At 38.9% G+C, this 23,842-nt stretch overlaps 1 long non-coding RNA gene across 1 annotated transcript; it reads left to right on the top strand.

Moving 5' to 3' along the window:
* The first annotated feature begins 5,973 nt into the window (after positions 1-5,973).
* LOC118178986 lies at positions 5,974-23,484 on the top strand. Its single transcript, XR_004756347.1, has 5 exons — positions 5,974-6,099; positions 16,140-16,205; positions 18,549-18,621; positions 22,418-22,659; positions 23,216-23,484. It is a non-coding gene; the product is annotated as an uncharacterized LOC118178986 (long non-coding RNA).
* The last annotated feature ends 358 nt before the right edge of the window (positions 23,485-23,842 follow it).

Genomic DNA, 23,842 nt, shown 5'->3' with positions numbered 1-23,842 from the left:
GGGAGGGGGGGTTCTGTTTGGTATCAGTCCTTTCTCCCTGTGGCTGAAGGAATGCTGCCCAGCACTCAGGATGGCAGTTGACTCCACCTGTCCTGCCTTGTTCTCCTTGCAGATTGTTCTCCTTGGAGAGAAAGCCATGTTGAAAGCTTAGGGATGAGTGTGAAGCACTCATCCTGAGCAACGGTAACAATTTGCTCTTAACACTGCTTTTCTCCCATCCACTCTGTGTGGTCAGACCTTCCCAAGAATACAAGTTTACTTTCCTTCAATCCACCTGGAGTAATTTGTGATGACAAACAGATAGCGTGGAGGGAGCAAGCGCGACCCCACAGCAGGACCCTGGCTCTTGCCTAGCAACAGCAGCTGCTGGCGTGCTGGTGGGCCTGCCCCCCGCCCCGCAAGGGCAAACGCTGGTGTGCTTCACATGCGGGGCCCCAAAAGGAATAACAGGAGCTGACCCGGCCAGAAATGCCAGGATCACAAAGTCTCGGGGGTTCGGTTGCTAACACAATGCATCATTACGCTGGTGAATCAAGCTCCTTGCTTGCTGTTTACAGCCACATTAAATATAAATAAGAGAACTAAACAAACCGCTGAAAAATAGTCTAATTAAATTGTGTGGTGAGATAGGACCGTGGCTTTCAATGCTTTTAATTCCCCATGAAGAAAAGTGTATTCGCTTTCCTTCTTTTTCATGACATTTGTTCCCACACAGAAAGGCTAAAAACAGCTGGCGTTGGCTTGTTATAATAAAGGACTTTTTCCTGTGAACTCGTCTGTGAATGACATTGCAGGGTTAAGCAAAGTGTCTACAGGACCAAAACAAGACTTAAATCCACAGTAAATATGACCAAACTTTGTGTGCCTGCTGATCTGATTTGCAGAGTAAACCTGCTGCTGGCAGGCTTCTTCACTCTCTAGCCTAAGAAAGGAGCAGTCAGGAGCATAGCATGGTATGGCATGGCACGGCACAGCACAGCCCCCTTGCCTGCCCCTGCTAAAGGCTGTGCTCTGCTTTAAGGGAGTTATTTCTTCCAGGCTGGAAGATAAGCAGGTGCCCAAGTGCCATGCAAGCCAAGGGTTAATTGAGAGTTCTTATAACTCCTTCCCACAAAGCATTCCTTTTGCAACTTTTACAAGATGTAAAAGTGACAGGCTCTGTCAGTGCCACTTGCGGTCTTTTATTTTTCAGTGCTCCTTCTCACTTCAGGTATTTATAAATTAACTTTCTTCAGCTCTAGCTGGCTGTAATTCTGCCTACGGGAGAGGTATCTATTAAACTTTTTATGCTTTGTAAACAAGTGCATTTCCTTTAAAAATGATGGTGTTTTCACAATGTCCCAGTCCCTAGATTTAGCTCCAGAGAGGAATTTTACGAAAACATACCTTCCAGTCACCCTGCTTCTGATCACAATAGCAGATCTGAAAAATGGCCACTTGCCACAGAGTCCTCCAAGCACTTGTAATATCTCCCTTCTCCCAAATCAAATACATTTGAATCTCTTTGCCTCGTAGAATCCAGCAGCTTTTTTTTTGGGTGAGGAAAAACACATATTGTGGAGAATGAGAGGCTGAATATTTCCCTCAGGATTCGGGTTGATAAATATTAAAGAATGGAAGCAGTTCTGATTTGTAGAGAAGAAAAAAGACACTACTCCAATCTCCTGGGCCATATTGGAAAGCTTATTTTATTTAGCAAAGAGAGTGATGAAAATTGCACTATAGATGTCAACACTTCAGTAGCCCTGAAGCATTTTGGCACCCTCCAGTCACAGGAACTGAATCAAGAGAGCCTCCCCATCTCCGTGCTCTCTGCCTATTGTAACAGGTGTGTCAGTGAACACATGCCATGAGCCCGACCACCCCTTTGCCAAAAGGCGGAGAATGGCGCATTGCTGACGAGCCAGTGGGTGCCATTTGGCCAGAGAAGGAGCTCGATGACAGTAATCTGTAAAAACACAAGCAAAACATAACCTTGTGTCAATCTCTGAATGCTGTTTTTTCCTGCAGCCTGTAGCCTCTTGAAAAATATTAGGATTAGGCAATATATTTTAATTACATCAACAGCCATTTTTAGAAGAAGACGCTGTGTGGGCTCTACAACTCACCAATCACATAAAATGAAATAAGCCACAAGCACCCCCACCTAACCCCTCTTCTGGTCCTTAATCAAATTGTATAGCATTTTGAAATTCTCTAGCAACAGCATTTCTAAAAATAGACACTTAGGCTACCCATACAGAATATTCTTCTAACCTTTTCAGTGTTTGCAATGACAAAATCATTCCTATTGTAATTAATGGTATCATGTTGAGGAAGATTGGGGAAACATACCTAAAGGCTCTGACAATAATTTTGTTACTAATATATTCCCCTGATTTGCCTTTGAACTCTGTCACTCCTTGCCTTGCAGCTGTGTTTAATGAGTAGTGAGATTATTCAAATGAGCCCACAGCAAAACGTTGTTTTCTTAGTTCCCAGATCTTGAGAAGACATCTCCTGACACAGTCAGTAGGCAAAACCTGAATCACAACCTTAGCATCGAAATCAATTTTATGCTTAAGGGTTTGTAAGTATCTTTATACCCTATAAATATAATTGTGCTCACTTGTGATGGAGCTGATCTCTACTTACAGCAGCTGCCAATGAGCCGGCAATAAAACAAAGGGAGAAACAGTGCAGCCTGTCACCGATGAGTGAGAAGCCAAATGTGACTGTGCTTGTGCTGTAGCATACAGACTTCAGCAAGTAGATTGCAAAGAGAGTTTATAGGATGCTCAGACACAGCAGATTTGTATATGGGAGCTTGTTGCCATCTGTTATTTCCCATTCTTAACCAGTGGGTTTAGTCCCTAAGAGAGAAAAGGAAGACAGAAAGAAATTTAATTCCATACAAAAATACATTGTGTGAGAGATATTTTCCAACATGGGGAAAAAAATTAATAAGGTCCAATTTAAAACTGATAAATAGTCAATTCAGTATGGTAGGATTAAGGACTTTTCCTAAGGAATTTACAGAGAGATAAGCATCTCATGAATAAATGAATTCAGCTGCAGCAGACTAGCGTATTTATTGATTTGCAAGCCATTTGTTTGAGAGTTTGCCCCTGAGGAGCAGAAGGTATGCTATTATTATTGATAATATAAGAGTTACAGTTATATTCAGAAATGACAAACTACATTTAAATGATGTCTCAGGGTTAGAACAAAAACCCACCAAAGGCAGGAAATTCAAAGTTAAGTCTGACACTGTGTCAGACTGCATGGTGTCAGGAAAAATGACAGTAGTGTCTTGTCTTTGCATGTCTTGGTTTCTGTGGTTATATCTCAATTTTAATGGCATACGAGTGATATCATTTCCCTCTAAATTCATTTTTGTTTTACTTTATCATAAATAAAAAAGAACTGTGTAGAACTATGAATATGGAAAGAGGCCACAACAGCTCTCCTGAGGTGATACCTGCCCATAACAGAAATAACTCTTTACAACCTATTTAAATACCTACTTTCCTCATTGATTATTATTTATTAGTTATATACCTGTCTGGCTAAGCAATTTATTGATAGCTTTTGCAGACAGATATAAGGGCATAATACCTGGCCATGAAGCTTACAGAGGGGACAGGCAACAGAAAACCAAGGCTTGCAAGGAGATAATAGAAACTACATGACTGTGACTCTGAGTAGGGACAGGATGTTGTTAGAACGATTTCAAAGACAGATTTGTTTTCCAGTTATCCCTTTTGCTAATGTGTTGGGGGAAAATTTTTAAATCCACATTCAGTGTACTGGAGACTTGGGTATCCTCTCTGCTCTGCCCTGATCAGGAGCTGCTGGTGTTCCTAGGCAAGATCGGCTGCTGTAATAAGTCACACAGCTACACTGGCTTTCATCCGCTGTCTTCACTGAGGAGCACATAGTAGGTCTTTGAGGACATTTTGGAAGATACTTTTGACCTTTTCTTAATCCACATCCTTGAAGGAGCCATGCCTGAGTCCCAGCTAGCTGTGTTGTAGTTACAACTTCCTTGCAGAAAGGAGTTAGCTGAAGCTATACTTGCATAGGTAGGGAAAAACCCACATTTGCCTTTACAGTGCCATCTGAGGCAATTCATGAAGCTTAAATTATAATTGACAGGAATAAGAAATGTTCCTAATCTTCTTTATTTGAGTAGCTAACATAAGTCTCTCACATTGCATAAATGCTTACCCTTCTGTATTTCAGCTCCTAGATCCAAATGGGAAGCCTAGAGCTGTTTATGCAGCAAATTTGTTGCACTTCACACAGGACTATGCTGTTATCGACAGATTATATTCACACATCATTGTATTCATAGAAGTTACAAAGGTTACACTCTGGGTTAACTTGCAGGCAGCAAGTGGGGAATTCACCCCCTGTAGGGAGGATAGTTCAGTGATAATGGACTATTTAAAGGGTTGATATAAAAAATGTTGCTAATGTGTATGGCAGAAACTGACAGCCTAGACCCAGTCTTTATGTATTTCAGCGCAATACAAGATGTGAGGTGGATGCCCGAATGAGGGTCCTCTGACTGAATGTTGGGCTCAGTAGTTATATTTCCCATGAATGTATCCCAGGAGAGGTTTGCTTTCAAAGACTAACACAATATACATATTTTGCCAACAGTGGGAAAATTCACAAGGAGGTGAATTCATCACATTCATGACATTTTTATGTTGATTATATATATATAATAATATTTAGTTCTTCAAAGTTTGAAGGAATAAAATCACAGATGTGATGGATTTTAAGTGGCCATTACTAGTTTGAACTTGTCTAAGTTACAAAACTGCCATAAATGCTAACAAAAAATAAAAAGAATATGAAAAGCTAGTGCAGGTGAGATCTGTTCGATGTTTATTGTAAGCTGAGTGGGAGATAATGTTTTTTGAAGGCAATTTTACAAATAATTCCTACTCTGCTAGACTTGGTCAGCATTTCAGCATGTAACTAATAACTAGGCTCGTAGACAGAACTTTTTTTTTTTTTTTTTTTTTTCTCGATACCCTTACAGTGGTAATCATGCATCTTGTCAGTTGTTATAAAGATAAAGACAAATGTTCCCCATTGCTGTACTGTCAGCGCATTTCAGTACAAGCAGAAGGGTAGCATAGCACACCTGTTAGATGTGTGGAATATACCATTTGTCTTGTCATTGCTGCATCAGGTGTACCCTGTACTGACAGGATCTTTGGAGCAGGAATAATTTAGATCATTTCTTTATGTTGCCATTGACCATTCTGCTGCCAGCTGTCCCCTCCTCAAGGCTCTTCAGTAAGTCAGGGGATACAGAGCACCCAAAATGCTAGTTTTTGCATGAGGAAAATCTTGCCTTTTAACTTGGAGTATATCATATAGAAATCCAGTGTGCCATACATTCATTATTAAATACACACAATGCGACTTGGAGGCAGAAGTTCATGATCATGACCTTTCTTCTTTTATTACATTCAGTTTTTGAAGAAACAGATGGGGTTTAACTTAGCTGTTAACATAAATTGCCATATGGAACAAAACACAGATGATTATTATATTAACACCAATTTTAATATGTTTCATCATGTTATTTCAGCTCCAGTTGTCATGCTATTCTGTTCAGTATATTCATTCAAGAAATTTAATGTTGTATCTTACAAATTGAGATCCTATTACAAACATATGGTGTATAAATAGATTTTGCCACCTGGTGACTGTTAAAAATCTGTAAGGAAGAGATTGCCATAGTGTTAACTCCTCCCTGCTGGAAGTCAATTTTCCAATCACAGACTTTTTAAAGAAACACTAAGAGGTGGAAACTCTTGATTTGCTGCTGTGACAAAGGGTTAATTGTGCTAATTGCATTGTAATACCTGCTCAGTTTAAAGTCTTTCCCTGTTGTGATTGTCTTGGGAGTCAAATTGTTTTTAAATTGGTTTGTCACTTGAATGCATTTGGAACTTTGTGATTAGGGTTGTGGAAACCAAGATAATGTCTAAGTTATATAACAGTTCTTTCCATAATCAATCACTGTCTAGTTTTAGATCTACCTAAGAAGGTTCTTGCACACATGGGAATAAGCTGACTGAGGTAATAGATGAGGTAGGCTAGCTGCTTGCTTTCTGCGAATGTTTTTGCTTCTTCCCACCAGTGAGAGCTGCACAGAATATTTGTGGGCTTTCTGCTTTATAGAGTCAAGCCCATGACCTCTGAGACTTATTATATACCACTAAATGAATGTTAAAAATAAAGATATCTCCTAATTATTGAAAATGTTTGCTTAATCATGTTGCTCTTGTCTGCTCCAACAAATGGAGAAATAAAGCAGAAGACCCCATTTACTGACTGCTCAAATTGATGAACCAGTTATTTTGGGCCTTGCACCACGGACGGGAATCTGATGATCTGCAAAGAAACTGGGGGGCATTGCTCTTAATGACAGCTTGTTCAGCTGTGCTTGGCAGAAAATATCTACAAATTCAAGTTTTCCAGGCTTCTTTTAATCTGCATGTGTGACTTCTTGTGTGTACTTTTGTTTATAAATTGGTAAAGGTATGGAAATGTATGTATGAAGTAGAGGTAGAGAGAAAGGAATGAGATTACTAATAAAATATGTGATAAATGGGTTGAATGGTATGGAAGTGGCTCCAACGGTAACTGGTGATCTGGGGAAAGGTAGTGGTGCCTGTGTTCTGTAATGACCTGAGTACCATAAATGCTGAAGATAGATGGGGAGACTTGCTAGGAATACAGTTACTCCAACAGTGTTATAGGGGCCAAGTAAAGGGCAAGTAATTCCCTAGGGAGGAAACTGATAAAAGGCATCAGGATAGATTGATGGAAGGAAAAAGAAATGGGTTAGCTGAAATTTATTGCAGGCCTGGGCAGTGCTTGCTGTGGATAGAGTGGAAATATGAAAGAGAATTGAGTGGCAGTAACAGTCAGATAGAAAAAGTGGAAGTGGCTAGCAGAGAAAAGAAACTGAAGATGTGATTCAGACATTGGATATAGAAATAGATATATTTCTGAGCTGGATGCATAAAAGACAGGCATGGGAGGATGAGCCATGGGGGATCAGCAGCTGAGTGGGATGGACAGGGGATTCAGGGCACATGGGGATGAGCAGCGAAGAGGAGAGCAACCACGAAGGGGGACAGCGAGCATTATGAGTTGGCTGTGTATGTTGTGAGCTGTTGGCTATGTATAGTGATGGTGGGATGGACTGAAAGCTGTAGCACCCTTATCACGCTGGGTACCAGTGTTGTGTTTGGCCTCTCTGCAACTCTGAGGTGATGGGGCCATTGCTCATGGCTATGGGGTGCCTAATAAGAAGACAGTGCCTTAGGCACAGGCTACTGAAGATACAGGGTTTGTCAGAGAAAAAAAAAAAACAGTAACAACAAAGTGAGTTTTTTCCCCAGTGGGTCATTGATTCCCTGTCCAGTCAGCCTCCTTGAACCAGCCATGCCAGAGAACTATCAGGGGGCCTGTGGAAAAATTATTGAAGACTTTTTGTATCTAAAGCAACTATCTGAGGTGATATCAGGACTGGAAGCAAAATGGGTAAGGCAAAGAGGACTTGTCAGGCCATTCATGTATCCCCTCCAGAGCATTTGTGTCCAGCTCCTATGTCATAGTAGCTTCTGGTTTTCCTGTGGTGCATACACTCTTGTCATCCAGTGATGCACATTCATTGGGTCCCCTTGGCTGTTAATGCACAACTGATGGAAAATTTAAAGATTTGGTCATCACCAGAATTTCTGTATTAACTCTAGAATAATAATCTCTCTTTATTTGGATCTTTCAATGGGCAACCAATTTTAATTTTGACTACTGTAAGCAGGGAAGTGCTTTCATGCATTTGTTTTCTTACCTGCTCTGCACTTGGTTTCTTTCCCTTGACTTAGATTTTATTAAAAATAGGTACAAGTTCCTTCTTCTGTTGTGCATCTGCCCATACTTCTGCTAATTTTTTTTCCTGTAGAAATGTTTAAATCACTATTGTTAACAATGAATACATTATAGAACATATGATGTCCTGATGATAACATAGAATTTTTTTTCAAGATAAATTATTGTCAGCACTTTTCTTAGTATTTTGTCAGATATAAACTGCATATAACACAATTTGTTAGGGAGACAGAAATGTACTGTATCAAACTACTGTTCTGTGGTTTCTAAATGACTTTAAATCACATTGTATCCGATAATTACTAATGCTCCATTAAAGATCGGAAAGGCAATTTATTAGGAACTCCCAAAAGTCTTCTTTAAGCAGTGCAATCTGTGTTTGGTTAAAAGTTTACATAAAATCAATACAAAATTATAGCAGCATAAATAGTTAAACAGTTCTCTGTTAACGTTATACTTGAATCTGTTTTCCTCTTGACAGTTTGGAAAATGTAAGTTACAGAGGGAGGGTAACAGATCTTGGGAAAGGAAGATACAAACGCTTTTGGTGTTCTGAGTGCCACAGAATGGAAGAGCATCCATCTGTGCCAGTTATGTCTTTGTGGTCTTCTTTTCATCTGACAGAAGAATCTTGAAATTGTCATCAAGATAATAGAAAAAGAAACTTTTACTGCATGCTAGTTCTTGCTAGTAAAATGATTAATAAACTTTCATGACAAGAAGTGATCCCAATTTTAATTAAGGTCCAAATCATCTCCTCGCTACATAAAAATAAGAACAATAAAGCTGCAGGTGCTGAGGCTGGAGAATAAGTGTTTCATTCCTTAAAATAAAACTGAGGCCAAAAAAACAACAAAACAACAGCAAAAACCAACAACAACAACAAAACTTCAAACAAAACCACAAGTGAAAAATAAACAAAGGAAAATTTCTTTCACCTCCACCTCCACCTACTCCGCGAGTTTATTCACCGGGATGTTATTTACTGCTGCCTAGAATCTGCATTTTTTTTTTTTAAATAAATAATAATAATAAAAAAAAGTTGTTAAACTGATCATCAATTTTCCAGCCTCACAGGGTAATTTCAACTGTTTGGTTATGAATTGAATGTATGTTCTACTTACTAACTAAAGCAATGGATTAGTCATAGCTGGTGTCAAAAGTTGCTTTTGTTTACAGTGTGGTGGTGTTGGGTATACAAAAAGAAGACTCCCAAATGTCACATTTGTACCACAAGTAAATAGTTCAGACCTCAAGCTGGAAACATACATATTAATTCTCTTTCTCTTCTTGGCAAGTAATGTGAAAGAAATAATCTCAAAAGTCTGTAAAGAGCACTTTGCTTTTAAGAGGCACATAACAATTGTGTAAAACAGAACAGGGGCAGAGGTGGTTAGTCTGTTGATTCCCATTGTGTTATTGAAGTGTAAAGGAGGGGAGTTTTGTATCTGATTTGGAAGAGTATAAACAGCACAGTATTTGCAAAGGATTTAAGCAGTGCTCCACATTGCATGGTATCCATTTGTTTCTCTAGCTAGGTCTTTGAAAGCCTCTGTTGTCTGGGCTTTGAGAAACCCAGACAAAAGAATTTCCATTTTTAGGGCTTTTCATCCTACCCAAAAGCACAGTGACCTGCGACTTTGCTCCACAGTAAGTTTCCATAACTATCTTCATGTGAAGAACTTCTCTCTTCTCTCAGTACTGTAGATATCATGGAAACATGCAATTTTATGCCGAATGAAGGATATCCTGTTCAGCAACTCTGTTGCTTTTCTGGTAAAGCAGACTGAAAGCCATTACTTACTGGTGCAATGAACTTGCTTGCCTAACCACAGATAAACCTTAGGAAGAAAAATCCATACTTAGGTTCTGTTTGAAAAATAAATAAAAATCAGTAGTCCTTCCCTATCTGAATACCCTATTTGTTTTAGACATAAAATATAATTTCTTAATGAAGGTATGTGTGGATCTTATCAACCAGCAGTTAATGATAAAAGCAAATCTTATAAACAGGCAGACTTTAAATAATACATTAAAGCTTATCACTGATGATATCTTTAATTATAGTAAAGCAAATTGTAAGACAGTCTAATGGGAAATACAAATTACTTGTTAAAATTATTAACAGAGTTAATGTGCTTACATTTGTTTATGTGTACAGGAATCATTTCAAATATTTGACTGCAATGACAGTATGTGTAAAGATCAATTAAAAGTCAGGAAGATGAGATATTGGATTTTCAGACCTTAATAGGATTTCATCTGCACTTGTTATATTATGTTATCCACTTATAATTGAGCTTCCATCATATCATAGAATCTGTCACTTCACCAATTTATATTTCTAACCTCTAAAGAAACTTCTGTTTCCTAGGGATCATTTTTGAAACCCATGGTCCTGGAAGAGCTATCTGGTATGAGCACTAATCTGCCCCAGCCTGAGATTGGGGTTCAGGCTACTGACATGGAAAACAAATGCCTACGTAGTTGCTTACTTCTCAAGCATTGCTGTCATCACAAACTGATCTAATAAATAGCCTAGATGGAATAAGAGGCAGTTTTATGCAAAACAAACAAGGTAAATTGGTAAGATGAAAATTGCCAGGAGTTAGACTAATATTAGCTTATTTAATTTGTTGGAATGAAAATAACAACTGCAAATGCATCTAAAATACTTTTGTGTACTGGCCTGTTGAGTCAGCTGAACGGGTCTTTGATAATCCCTCAGGACTGTTTTCGGAGGGTCCACTTTGAGATGTTTCAACACACTGGTAGTTTTCAGCTACGTGATGTTGATGGGGGACAACACGATTGCATAACACATGGGCAGGGCCCCACTTCACCCAGCCCTGCCTGTCTTTTGCATCAACAAAGATGCAGTGGAGAGATCTTGTGGAGCTTTGACTGGGCAGTATCAATGCTAGCATGAGCTGCTGATTACATGAATACAGACTCAAAAATAGTGTAAAGACAGTCTTTTAGCGTTATCATATTGAAGCTATTGTAACTATCCTCATAAAGTAGCTCATCTTTTCTTCTAGTTTCCATTCAATATTCCAAGCTGATAATTTGTTCATAAAGTGGACCTTACCTTGGTAAAGATATTTCTATAGCTAATGTTTTAGCAGTACTGTATTGTAACACCTAGCTTAGCCTTGAAACCAACAGATGTAGCTTTGAAATGATCTAATGTTAGGTAGTTCCAAAGTACATAAAGCCAAGCATTATATGATAACAAAGGGGAGGGAAAAGCCAGAGTATATATGCATATTATCTTTGAAAGCACCTATTCACGTTAAATTTTTGGCCAAAAAAAACGCACATTTTTAAAAAATCTTTTTAGAAAGCAGAAGAATTTAAGTTTTTCCTGACATCAGGCTGACTTATGTAAACTCTCCACTGCTAGAGATTGTCTCAATTGATTACACCTGGGATATTAAGCAATGTGCTACATAGATATCACATTGCACTCTGTCTTCTCCAATCATTTGTACAGTTGCTTAAAATAAAGAATCAGGAAAAGGAAAGAAAAAAAAAAGGGCAGGAGCGGGGAAAAAAGGTAGAGAATATGAAAGAATATATACCAGCTTCTTTGTTGACATTAAACTGGTATTGCTCCTGGCCTAGCCTCAGGTTTATTTACAGAACCAGGTACCGTTGCTGAGCTGATTTTTAATGGCATGAGAAAAAGAAATAGACCTACAAAATAAGCCCAAACAGTATGATTAAACCTACAAGAACTTTCAGGAAAACAATTTTCATACCATGCTGACGAGTTAGCATTCTCTGTGGCATCCTGGTTATCAGCTGTACGGCTGTTCTCAAGCTGAATGATAAATCCCATTTTAAACACTAAGTACAGAGGAGCAAATGTTTTATAGGAGTGTAGGCTCCCACAACCCTAAGGAGCTGTTGTGAGCATGCTTATCCCCCAGGCAACATCCCTTTCACCAACATGTGAAAGAACTTCATGGTGAGCGTGATGGAGCACTGGAACAGGCTGCCTGGGGAGGTTGAGGAGTCTCCTTTTCTAGAGATATTCAAGGCCCATCTGGCCACCTACATGGGCAGCCTGCTCTCGGGAACCAGCTTTGGCAGGGGGGTTGGACCTAATGATCTCTTCAGGTCCCTTCCAACCCCTACAATTCTGTGATTGCAGAATCACAGAATCACAGAATAGTCTAGGTTGGAAGAGACCTCCAAGATCACCGAGTCCAACCTCTGACCTAACGCTAACAAATCTTCCACTAAACCATACCCCTAAGCTCTACATCTAAACGTCTTTTAAAGACCTCCAGGGATGGTGACTCAACCACTTCCCTGGGCAGCCTATTCCAGTGACTAACAACCCGTTCAGTAAAGAAGTTCTTCTGTGATCCCCTGGCTAAGGAGATTGGAGAGGCCTCCAAAAGCCAGCAAAAACATCCAAAACAATCAGGTAGCTTCCTGTTGCTCTGCTTTAGGCCTGTCCTCACTGAGATATTGGGGTTCCCATTCCCAAGTGAATGTCCTGAGTGCATCAACTCTTCTGGGGAGTTAATGCTCCAGCTCCCATCAGTGCTTCACCCACACCTGGTGTGAGCACCCAGAAGCAGAGAAGGTTCTCATCCCACAGTGCTCCCTAGCTGGGTGTCTGTGCAGAGACCCCTGTCCTGGGGATCAGCCCTTTGGCATTTTTCTGTGCCTCAACTGCAAGCTTGGGATGCTTCTTTCTAGTCCACTGCCTTTTTTTCAGGAAACCCTGTGTCATCATGAGAGATTTTGGACGTTTAATTTACACAGGCAATGAATGGGAGTTGACACTTCAAGAACGTGGCTCTGGATTTCACTAGGCAGTTAAAAAAATCACCTATTCCATTTGTTGGTTTCACCCTAATTGTTTTAATTGCTTTGAAAATGTCAAGCTATATATCCGTTTACATCCACAAGAATGTGCTATTTGAAAATCCTTTCATTATCATTTTTGCACAGGACTTTTTTTTTTTTTTTTTTTTTCCCTGATTTGGTGTGCTTTGATTTTTGACCTTAGTTTTCTTTTAATAAAGAATGGAATGGAGCTGTATAATTTATTAAAGAAAATAAAAAATATTTCCATTCATTGCAGTTAGATTCTGGGTGGTGCTCAAAGACTTATCCGATGCAGCATGAGGCTTGCTGAGGCACTCATTCCTGCCCTCTTCTGAAAGCTAAAAATGATCATAGAGAGTGAATCAGGATTGTATATATGATGCAGGTATACACATTGCTGTTGCCTCAGAGTGTACAAACTGTCAAACTTTCACAGCCAATGGGCTAAAACTTGTAATTTCCCCCTTAAAAACAAGTGGCTGCTTTCATTATTTTACTTTCTGGCTTGTTACTATGGAAACATTTACATGAATAATTCATTTCTTCAACTTTATCTTAACAAAGTCAAAGACTGCATCCTAAATATCAAAGCAGTCCAAACTTTTTTTTTTTTTTTTCCACTTTCCTCCAGCTAAAATGGTGTTGCTTTCTGTTACTATTATTGTGCCTGAGACAAGCATTATCCTTAATTATTATTGGTCATGGCCTTAAATTATTATTATTCAGTATTTTCAATGATACTTGCACTTCTAGATTATTTTAGTCTATTATTTTCCTTAATTGATCTTCCTGAGACAAAACATTTGAAAATAACATTATGTATGACATTAGTCTTTAAAAATAATAATAATAATTTCTCAGAATTATTTTCCCCTTGCTGATATTTACTAACTGAATGAGAAAGATCAGCCAGACGTGATCAAAAACCCCAAATTTCTCTTTGACTAGGAGATGCATACCTGCATAAGCAGTGAAACGGCTGAACTTGCTAGACCATGCTGCCTTCTGTCACATCAAGTGTGCCAGAACACCAGAAAGCTCCTGGTCCTGCAGAAAGTGACACTGGCCTGGCCACCAGCCAAAGGGTGATGGCCGTGGCAGCACAGCTCGTGTGAGTGTAGCAAAAGGTTCTGCAAAAAGCAGGAGAGATGCTCCCCAGGCCTGGCCTGACCACCACAGTGGGACTGCAACATGCAGTCAAGACCATGCAGCGGTCACAGAAAACAGGCATCCTGATGAATCCTTTGCATTGCACTTTGAGGAGCATTGCTTGTCCCCCTCACTGAAAGACACTCTGATTTTCTGTTGGCTTTCATTTACCAACCATGTTTTCACCAGAAAACTCACAGGATTGCTACGAGGTTCTTGTGTACCCTGCTAAAATATTTCCAGGCCGCTCATACCTGCAGTATGAGGAGGAAGACAAACTCTTCAGACTAGCTTTTACAAAATATTTTGATTGTTAGAGGGAAGTGGAGCTGTTTCAAAGAGTTTTGAGTGATTTCCAGTGTCTCAAAAATTTAGTTCTAATTTAGTACATCTTTTATAATAAGCAATTCATCTGATGACTCTTCAGCTGCTTCACCCTTCATCCTATCTCCTCTGCATATAGCCTGATATTTAATGACTTAGAATCATACAAAAAAGGATTTGTGGAACTTTCCTAGAATTGAAAACAAGAAAACCTGTCAATACTTTTAATATTGAAAAAAAAATAAAAATCTTAAGGATAGCTGAAATCGCACAAAATCAGTGTAACTGTTCGGCTATATTTTCAAAGATTTGGACAACTCCTGAAAAGAAAAAATGGGAAAAAGTGCTTCTGATTCTGAGTGAATACAGATTTTTTTAATGACATTCTCAGTCAATTTCCTATGCAATATGAATGACCAGCAAGCAGAGTTGTCTGATTTTTGTCATATTTATTAATGATGTACAATAGTAGCGTGGTACCTTGTGCAAATTATAAGCTGATTAGTTTTCAGCCATGTCAGCTAGTACTTTGATCCTATCTGAACTGATATGCTAAGCAAGGAGAAAGTAAATCATTGCTTAGGTGGGAAGCCTATATCAATACTGCATGCTTCTTAGCAAGGCAGGAGAGGAACAACATATAGTACATCTAGGTTGTTTCTTGTGCTTGAGCCAGCCCATCCAGAGCTGCCTCAGGCAAGCTGAGCACTGTCAGCTTGTGCTGCATAAGAGTATAGAAACATGGACATACGTCCATGCTGCAGAAAATGGTGATGGGAGTTTGGTAGGTCAAGACTGAATCAGTGCTAAGTCCAAATGGCAGCAGAGATGGTGCTGCTGGAAATGCCCTGGCTTTACTTAGCCATAAAGCTGAGCATCTCACCATGTTTGTTCAATATAGATAGCTTTGTGTTCAAGCCTCTGACTATTAATCCTGATGGCTTTGCCAAGTCTCTGTGACTGGTTTACTATTATATATCCTTCTACAGACAAGCCTCCAACTTCTTAAAATTAATGTGCATGACTGCATGCCATTAAATAGTTGCAAGAATTCACCCTCAAAAGGTCATATTTCATCGGTAGTCAGGGCACTCCTGTTGACAGATTGAGTTAGGCAGCGTGTATATGCACATTTGGGCATTCATATGTCTATGATGAATTGTTGTGAACAATGTATAACATGAAAGTTGGGCAAGGGTTCAAATAACTAGCCTCTCTCCATTACATGAAAACTGTCCTTTAATGTAGCATTACAAAAGCATCACACAGATAACAAGATTAAGAATGAGAACTTGAATCTACCTACAATAGTTCCAATGAATCTACCTTCAATAGTTCCTTGAATTGTGATACTATGAAGATATGTACCATGTCTTGTGACAGAAAAGAGAAAGGCTTTAATAGTTTCTATTTAAAAACTGCAACGCATCCTACAGTTTAACTCTTCTCATTATGGCTTTTATTTCAACACACTGTACAATATTTTGCCATGAGACATCTGTATATCTGTGTGTATGAAATTAAGATGATGGCATCACAAGTATCTCTTTCAGGCTACATCTTGCAAATCACTGTGCAGGGAGGGAAGAAAGAGGAGGGAGAAGAGTTACATGGGAAATGACAGTAGAGCACTACCTTTTAAAGTACCTTGTCACAGAAGCACAGTTAGGATCATATTGATTGCAAAACTCACTGCCATGTAAGAATGATGTAGGATACACTTAAACATTGCAAGTAATCGGAAATGAAACCTTCTGTTATTAGACAAATGGTTTTACTTTTCTTCAGTGCATTGCAGATAACAAAGAACTTTTTTTGTTAGGGTGGGGAGGAAGGCAACAGAAAGCACATTGCACTGTAATTATCAAATGAGACCGCCCTGTTGATTTCTCTTATTTTGTGTGCTTCAGTTCCAAATCACTGATACTTTCTCTACTTAGAGGGCAGACCCAAAATAAATCTGCTCATGCCTGACAGTAAGTATGAAAGCACTGGATATATTCCTGTAGTCTCTTGGGTGTTTACAGTGAACAGCATTTTATTTCTTAAGCACTTTATTTCATAGTATACACGAGACTCCAATTTGGTGAAGCTTTCTTACTCAGGAAGCCATATAGGTATGGACCTTAATCAACAGGATTTAAAGAGAGCTTTAAAATAAGTCTATAAGAATGTAGTCCTAGAGAACAATGCAAATGTACTTAAGTATGTACTTAAATGTATTCCTGAGTTAAATCTATTATTCATACAACCAATGAAAATTGTATAAGACAAGAAAAATGTATAAGCTCTCAGCTGTTGTTATGCCCTCTGTAAAATGGGAGTTATTGTACTGATAGCATGAGCCTTTTGGGAAATCTGTGATATAACACTGAAAACAGTTTGCATGCAGCAGTCTCCCAAGGGATGTGATGTCTTTTGCTGGCAGAGTGAAAGATGTGCTCCTCAGGTGCCAGTGCACAGGGGATTGTGCATAAGGATGTGAACATATATGATGTAGTAGTGGGATGCAGAGCGAGAGGACTTGGAGAAGGACCAGAAAGAAATGGTATGAAATTTTGTCAGTTGAGTGCCCTGATCTTTTTAGCCATAGCTACTTTCCAAGCCTCCTTATCAGAAGCAGCTCCCACAGAAAGATGGGAGAGTAACCACCTTGCCCTTCTGTTTGATTTTTCCAGCGCCTTTCTGGTGAGACTTGGCTTATTCACTGGTACATGCTGGTTGAGGAAGTGGGAAAGTAATGGAGGTATAACTAGGAAATTTCCTGCTCAGCAGGAACTTGTTGTGTTAATTCCCACAAAGAGCCTTGTGGATCCATCTTGTTTGCAGCAGCTGGAAAGGAAATCCCTGCTGGAGGGATTCAGCCTCCTCTTTGCTGGAAGCCATTCCCTGCACCAGCAGGGAGCAAGCACGGACACAGCGGAGGTTGAAATGAGCTCTTTTATCGGCTGCTCTCAAATGGGGTGTTGCTTGTCTGACAGCCACATAATCTGTGAAAAATCCGCAGATACAAAGTTTCTCTGACAGATTTTCTTTGTAACTTCAAAATTAATTTTAAAGCTAAATCTTAAGTCTGAATTCTGTGACTGCTCTTGAGGGGCAGATTAAAATTGTATCGGTATCCTCAATATTGCATTTCTGACAAAGAGGACACATCTAGGTTCAAACACAATGTCTGAAGGGCCTAAATGAAGGCCTAAGGGATAAACTAGTAATAGCACCGTACTTTGGTATGTGCATATATAGCCAGAAAAAAAAAAAAAAAAGAAAAAAAAAGAAAAAAAAAAAGATACCCTTTCCAGACAATTTCCACATCATTTCCTGTTTCTCTGTGACCATGTTGATCCCATCACTTATTCTCCAGTATCATAAACAAGTCATAATACATTAGTAAAAGTAGTTGCCGAGTTCATATAGCTGACAGGAATCCTGAGAAATAGGTTATACTGCGTTGATCTCCCAGGAGGCCTTAAATAACAATCTAAAATGTATGGGACAGTGATCACTGGGTTTGATGCTGCAGTTTCAGTTTGGTATTTTGCTGTTTATAGTTTCCTGATAAATTGGAATCCATTCAGTTGGTTCATATTATGTAGGACTACAAAACTGTCTGTGTTACACTGAAGGATTAAAGTGAGATGGAAATGAGTTGGAGGTGTCTAATGACTTTGCATACAAAAATAACATCAATCCAAAATCATCTCCACCCCTTTAGTAGGAATAAGATGCTATAATACATCAACATGTAGACAATGCATTAGTTCAGGGTGCCTCTCCACTCTAACAGGACATTCCAGCCACTATTTTCAGGATTTCCCACTTGACTGTTTGAAACTATTGCCTTGGGCTAAAACTTGTATTTGTAAAACAAGGTTTCAGCTTGGTGAGATATTATTTTTCCACTCACATTTTTAACATTGCAGAAGGGGATGGGGGTTGAAAATCAAGTTGTCATTCAATTTGTAATGCTCTGAGAGTATAGAAAAGACAATTTGCAGTTTGAAAGGTACTTTTCCTTCCTAATTAGTTTCTGGATGTTGGTAACAATCTGATTTTTCTGTGAAAGAATTTCAATAGAGCAAGTGGACATACCATTAAATTTTTGCAAAATATTTTGGAAGGTTATGCTTTTCAAGCTAACATCTTTGATACTCTAAAGACTGAATGGGGATTGGTGCCTAAGAAAAAGTTTGTTAAAAACATTAAAGTTGGCAGAGTTGTCTCATTTGAAAATCAGTCTACTACATGTGAATGATAATATTTTATCAACATGAAATATTTACAGATTTTGTGTGTTCAGTATGGAAGCTTTTGTACAGTGTAACTGGTTATCTGCACCATGAAGGTTTTGCAGAGCTGTCTCTGAAGAAACGACTCATTTCCTTATCCATGGTATGTGTGGGAACCCTAGCACTCGATATTGCAAGGATTGACTTTTAGGTACCTCGTTCCAGTGACTCTGGGGACATTTTGTTGCTGCTTTCTTTTGCTCAGCCACTGCACTCAAAGTCCATTTGGCTACTTTTCCTCAGAAGCCATGTGGACAAAACCCACCCAGAAGCTGGCAAACATGGGCCATCATTTGCAGCAGAGCACTATTTTGAGTAGATTTTTCTGCTTGGTTATTTTTTGTTTAGAACATTTCAACAACCTTTTTTACAACCTGGTGACAGAAAGAGGGGTGCCAGGACAGCCCAGGGAGCAGTGGTAGGCTAGCAAGAGTTCTGCTGCCTTCAGCCCATGGCACTGGCCTAGAGCTAGGCTGAAGTACCTTCATTCCCCCAGGCCATGTACTGAAGATTTCAAACTATCAGGACCATCCATTTTGTTCGACAGACCTGATCCCATGCCACAACTCATTAATTGTAGGCTAAGGGCAAATTGTGGCAGCTGTTCTTGAGAAAAGGTTTGAAACCGTAGTCTCTTCAAAGCAAGTGTTGTGCCACTCAGTTGAAGGATCCAGCTGGTCTTGCCATCATGCTCCTGCAGAATCAGGTTATTGCTAGTGACAGCATGCAACCCATGAAGCTCTAATGGAATAAAATCAATATCTTTGGTAAGTGTTTGCTCATTTAGATAGATAGTTACTAGAAATGTCTCTTCCCCACTTCTGTAATGATTCCTCTGTTTTTCTGCAGTCTCTTTATGCAGCAGTGCTAAGACCTCATATACAACACACGCTCTCAGCTAGCACCACTCAGAGACAGGATATGGGACTTGGGACAGATGTAAAAGACACACCACTGGCAGGACTCTCACATGAAGTGGAATTTGGGGTTAAGGTCATTTCCCTTCTTCCTGTTTCATCCTCTCCCCAGTGTGAAGGAGGTCACTCCCCCTTCATCTTCTCCATACTATTCAAGTTTCTGTAGGCTTTAATCTTACCACCCCTCAGCCGACTCTCTTCCAGGGTGAGGAATTCTAATCTATTCTTCTGTTCTTGAAAGGACACCATAGCCTGGCTCTGTTTTCTTCTTCTTCCTCATATTAGCCAGTTCTCTCACATCAATTCTTTCAATTACAGTCATAAAAATGTTGTGCACCCTGAATTTATAAATGGCATAGGTTATTTTCTGTTTTGCTCTGATAACTTTTCCAATAACTCTGACTATCTGATTTGTCTTTTTTACTCATCATTGTGCTGAGGTGACTACAAATACAGTATTTCTTTCTGAGTAATAATTGGTGAGTTATCTCATCCCTGTACCTGTATAGTTTATGTTATTGTCCACATGCATTCCCTGTTTCATATTTATTACTACTGAACTTCATTTGCCATTTTATCACTCAGTCATATAATATCAGAAGATCGTCCTGCAATTATTCATAATCAACTTTGGTATACACATGTAGTCACCTCTTTCCCATTTTATAGCTCAGTTCTGAATATGCTGCAGAACACAGATGCACCTTGGACCCCATAGTAACATTCCTGTACTGTGAAAATTGGTTGTCTGTACTTACTGTGTAACATAAGCCTTTGTTTCCTAGTACTAGCTTTAACTTTTAATCTCAGAAAATCACTTGCATAAATTTAAAGCAATTTTATATTGAAATGCTTGTAGCTCCTTGCCTCCAGTTTGGAAGGCTGATTCTGGGACTCCTTCTCAGAAGTATTCTGAATTCCTTTCTACATTAGGTATTTGTTTAAAGTTGTGATACTAGTTTTGGATTTTTTTTATGATTTTGCAAAGCTGCATTTTTATTAAAAAAAAAAAAAAAGTGTTTTTTGCACTTCCATGATGTGGTGTATGACAATTTGTTGTTGTTGTTGTTGTTGTTTTGTTTGTTTAAGATTCTCATGTGTCTAATATGGATTGCCTTACTTGTTTTTCAGTGGGATCATTGGTAAAACTTCTTTCTGCATAACTTTATCATTGCAAAGCTTGTGAAAAGATTTCTAAAAAACTCCATTCTCTTTTTGTCTTCATCAAACTTGGTTGAAACTAGGTTCAAAAATTATGTGGGGAAAAAAAGGCACACAGACACGTCCATGCAGGGTGACAGCATAAGCCCTATCCTTGGGCAGCTGGGCTTAAAGCAAAGTATAGAGGATGTACTCTGAATTCTTCTGTAGTCTTGTATGCTCACTCCATTGCTATACATCTGTTTTTTTGTAGTCTTTGTCAGAAATCTGACATCTCCGGCTATGCACAATGCATACTTCAAGAAAGGACAAAACCACATAGCTATACATACAGGCATATAATAATAGTGATACATTAATTGTTTTGTGAGCTTCCTAGAGTATTTCTATAGTGTCAACTAATGTTGAATGGAATAATGTGAGTTTTAGCAAAAGCAGTTTCCATGGTTACAGGGGAGGTATTCTAAATATAGCGGATGATGTAATCAGTTACGGGGACTAGATACAAGATTGCTGTTTATTTCAGTAAGTTTCTTCTCTGGAGATACCTGTGAGAAAGTGTCTATATTACTTGAGGATACTATTTTTCAAATTATTTCTGTTGTCCCATGATTTTCTGCTCCTCAGAGCCTTTCCATTTTTCCATTTACAGCCTGGTAGCTTCTTTATAGTTATTATAAATCATATACATCAGATCACTTTAATGCTTTTACAGAATTCTTAACGCCAAATGTAACATTTCAGAAAACAGTTTTCACATCTGGCCAAAGGAAGATTGTAGTTTTTATAATCTCTTCTATCCCATATATTAAAACCCTGTTATCAGCATCTGTCATATCTGTCCATCCATCTTACCAGTGTGTATGTTCATCTATCTTTTGCTCCCATTGCTGTCATGTCTCCAGTGCCCTCTGATCTGATTTTATCCAGAGAGAAAAGTAGGGCTTAATGATCTGAACCACATATCCTTTTCCAAGATGTGTAATAAAACATTCCCCTTCCTCACCCCCAACTGAGCAATTATTTCCCAATGGAACACATTTCACTCCATGAAATTTGGGCTAACTACCTTGCATGCGATACACAAGAATGAGAAAATAGGTAGAATGAAGATTTGTTGTCACCAGGAAAAAAAAAAAAAAAAATTAAGAAGGGGGCAGAGGGGATATAATAATAATCGTGAAATTTATTTACAGCTGTTTGTCCAGCTCTCATTTGCGTCACCTTTCTAGCCCCACTGACTCCTTTTGGAATTCTGGTTTCTTTCTGAGAGTATAGTTCATAGTATGTGCCAAGGGAAAATAAGTCACTCGCTATAGACAGAGCAGTTTTCTTCCAGTCTTTTGTCGTTGTTGTTGTTGTTATATCTACTTTGAGCATTCTTTCTTTAATCAAGAATTCATTTCCATTCCCACTGCTTATTTTACTGTTCTATCCCATATCAACTTTAATTCATTTCAAAAATGACACACCACATTTCAGCAATGCTAAAAAAAAAAAAAAAAAAAAAAAAAAAAGTAGGTAGGCTGGAAAAAAATGTCCTTTCTGAAAGCACTGCTATATAGAGTCATATTTTCTTTGTTTATTAAAAGCAACTGGTCAAAAATTACTTGTCTTCTGAAAACAAAATGTTGTGAACATGCCATGTTTCCAATATCAGCAGAAACAGAATTCCTGTTTTCCATGGGCAAAGAGTGCTAAAGTGTGTAAGATGCTGCATTAACAGCTAGAGGCTAAAAATCATGCATCCTATTGCATTTGCACTCCTTCCAATAAACCTGTTATTAATCTTAGTGCCTAAACACTTTTTTTCTGGTGCAGATAGCCTGAAGACGATGATGTGACAGTGACGAAAGACTGCAATAAAGGGCAGTTGAAACTTTTTGGGGAGAGGTTTCTACTTCTGGAAGACAACAGGCAGTGGCTGCATTCGATGAACAGAAATGAATTTTATTTTCAAAATATGAAAGCTCATAGAATTATAGAAATTATGGAAGAAAAAGATATATTGGGCCATCTCTTCCACTCTGGAGGCTGTGGCAGCTTTGTCCATGCCTTATAAGGTACTTTCTGGGTCTAGGTTTAAGGTCTCAGCAGACAGGACATAATGGCTTACTGTGAAAAACTGTTCTTGTATGTGACAAGTTTCATTATCAAAGCTCAGTTTTATATTTAGCTGTGAATGTATCATTTCTGAAAAGATGATCCTGCTATTGCTCCTGCTTTTATCTCTGATACCACTTTAATCAACTCCTTTCCATCCTTAGCATTTAGGTGTTTCTGATACTTCTGGATGGTCAATGCCTCCTCTTACTCTTACTTGGTGCTCAGCCTGCCTAGTCATATTTAGGTTTCTCACCTTTCTGTATATGTCAGGCCCTCTGATTGCCACTTAACCTTTCTTGGCAAATGTCTCTTCTTCTAAATAGGTCACTGATGTTGTTGAGTAAGACTTTACCTGAGATTAAGATTGTTTCTGCAGTGGGATTAACCAAGTTGAAAGCTGCAGTTGGTGCTGTATTCCTGATTTCCTGACTGGAGGTTGACAGTAAGAAGTCACCCCTGAGGACTCTTTTTTTTTTTTTTTTTTTTTTTTTTCTTTTGCTCATTCTTTTAAAGGCCTCCTGATCCTGCCTTTCCATTTAGCAACCTGGAGGGAGGGAAGGATGAAGAAAGTGAATGGAGAACTGACCAAGATAATCTTCCCAAATGGAGCAGAGACATCCTAGGGTAGTCATCTATCTCCTCTAGAAAACTCCCAATGCAAATCACCCAGTCTCCATACCTTCCCCTTCTCCACTGTGAGGTCGTTCTGTCCCTGTAGTTGTTCCAGTTCAGCAGTTTATCTGGTTGAACTCTGAAGGGACAGATAAAGTACCTGTAATTTTTATGATTGTTTGTTTATTTGTTTTTCAGTTGTGCCTAGCAGGCAAAATTAACAGCCCCAGTGTAGGTTAACTCACTTTGTTTACTTAGAGTATATATGCTTGATTCAAAACTAGTGGGAGTCATTTAGTGGCTTGTAACCTAGCAGTGATTTCTCTAAAACTTACCTACGGCTCCCAGATGTGGAGTTTTGCCAGTAATTTCAATAGGGCTATCATGGGACTTCCCATGTGTCAGTCAGGTGAACTCTGCTGTCATTCTGGAGTCTGTGCAGAGAAGATAATCAGAGTTTCAACCTAAATCTATAATAAAAGAAAGCCCAGGATCCTTCTAAATGGACTGGTCACATGAGAGTTAGAT

The sequence above is a fragment of the Oxyura jamaicensis genome, chromosome 1 (assembly GCF_011077185.1).
Source record: "Oxyura jamaicensis isolate SHBP4307 breed ruddy duck chromosome 1, BPBGC_Ojam_1.0, whole genome shotgun sequence".
In the NCBI taxonomy this organism is placed as follows: Eukaryota; Metazoa; Chordata; class Aves; order Anseriformes; family Anatidae; genus Oxyura; species Oxyura jamaicensis.
Note: the sequence above shows the minus strand (reverse complement) of the source record. Positions and strands in the feature narration are given on the sequence as shown.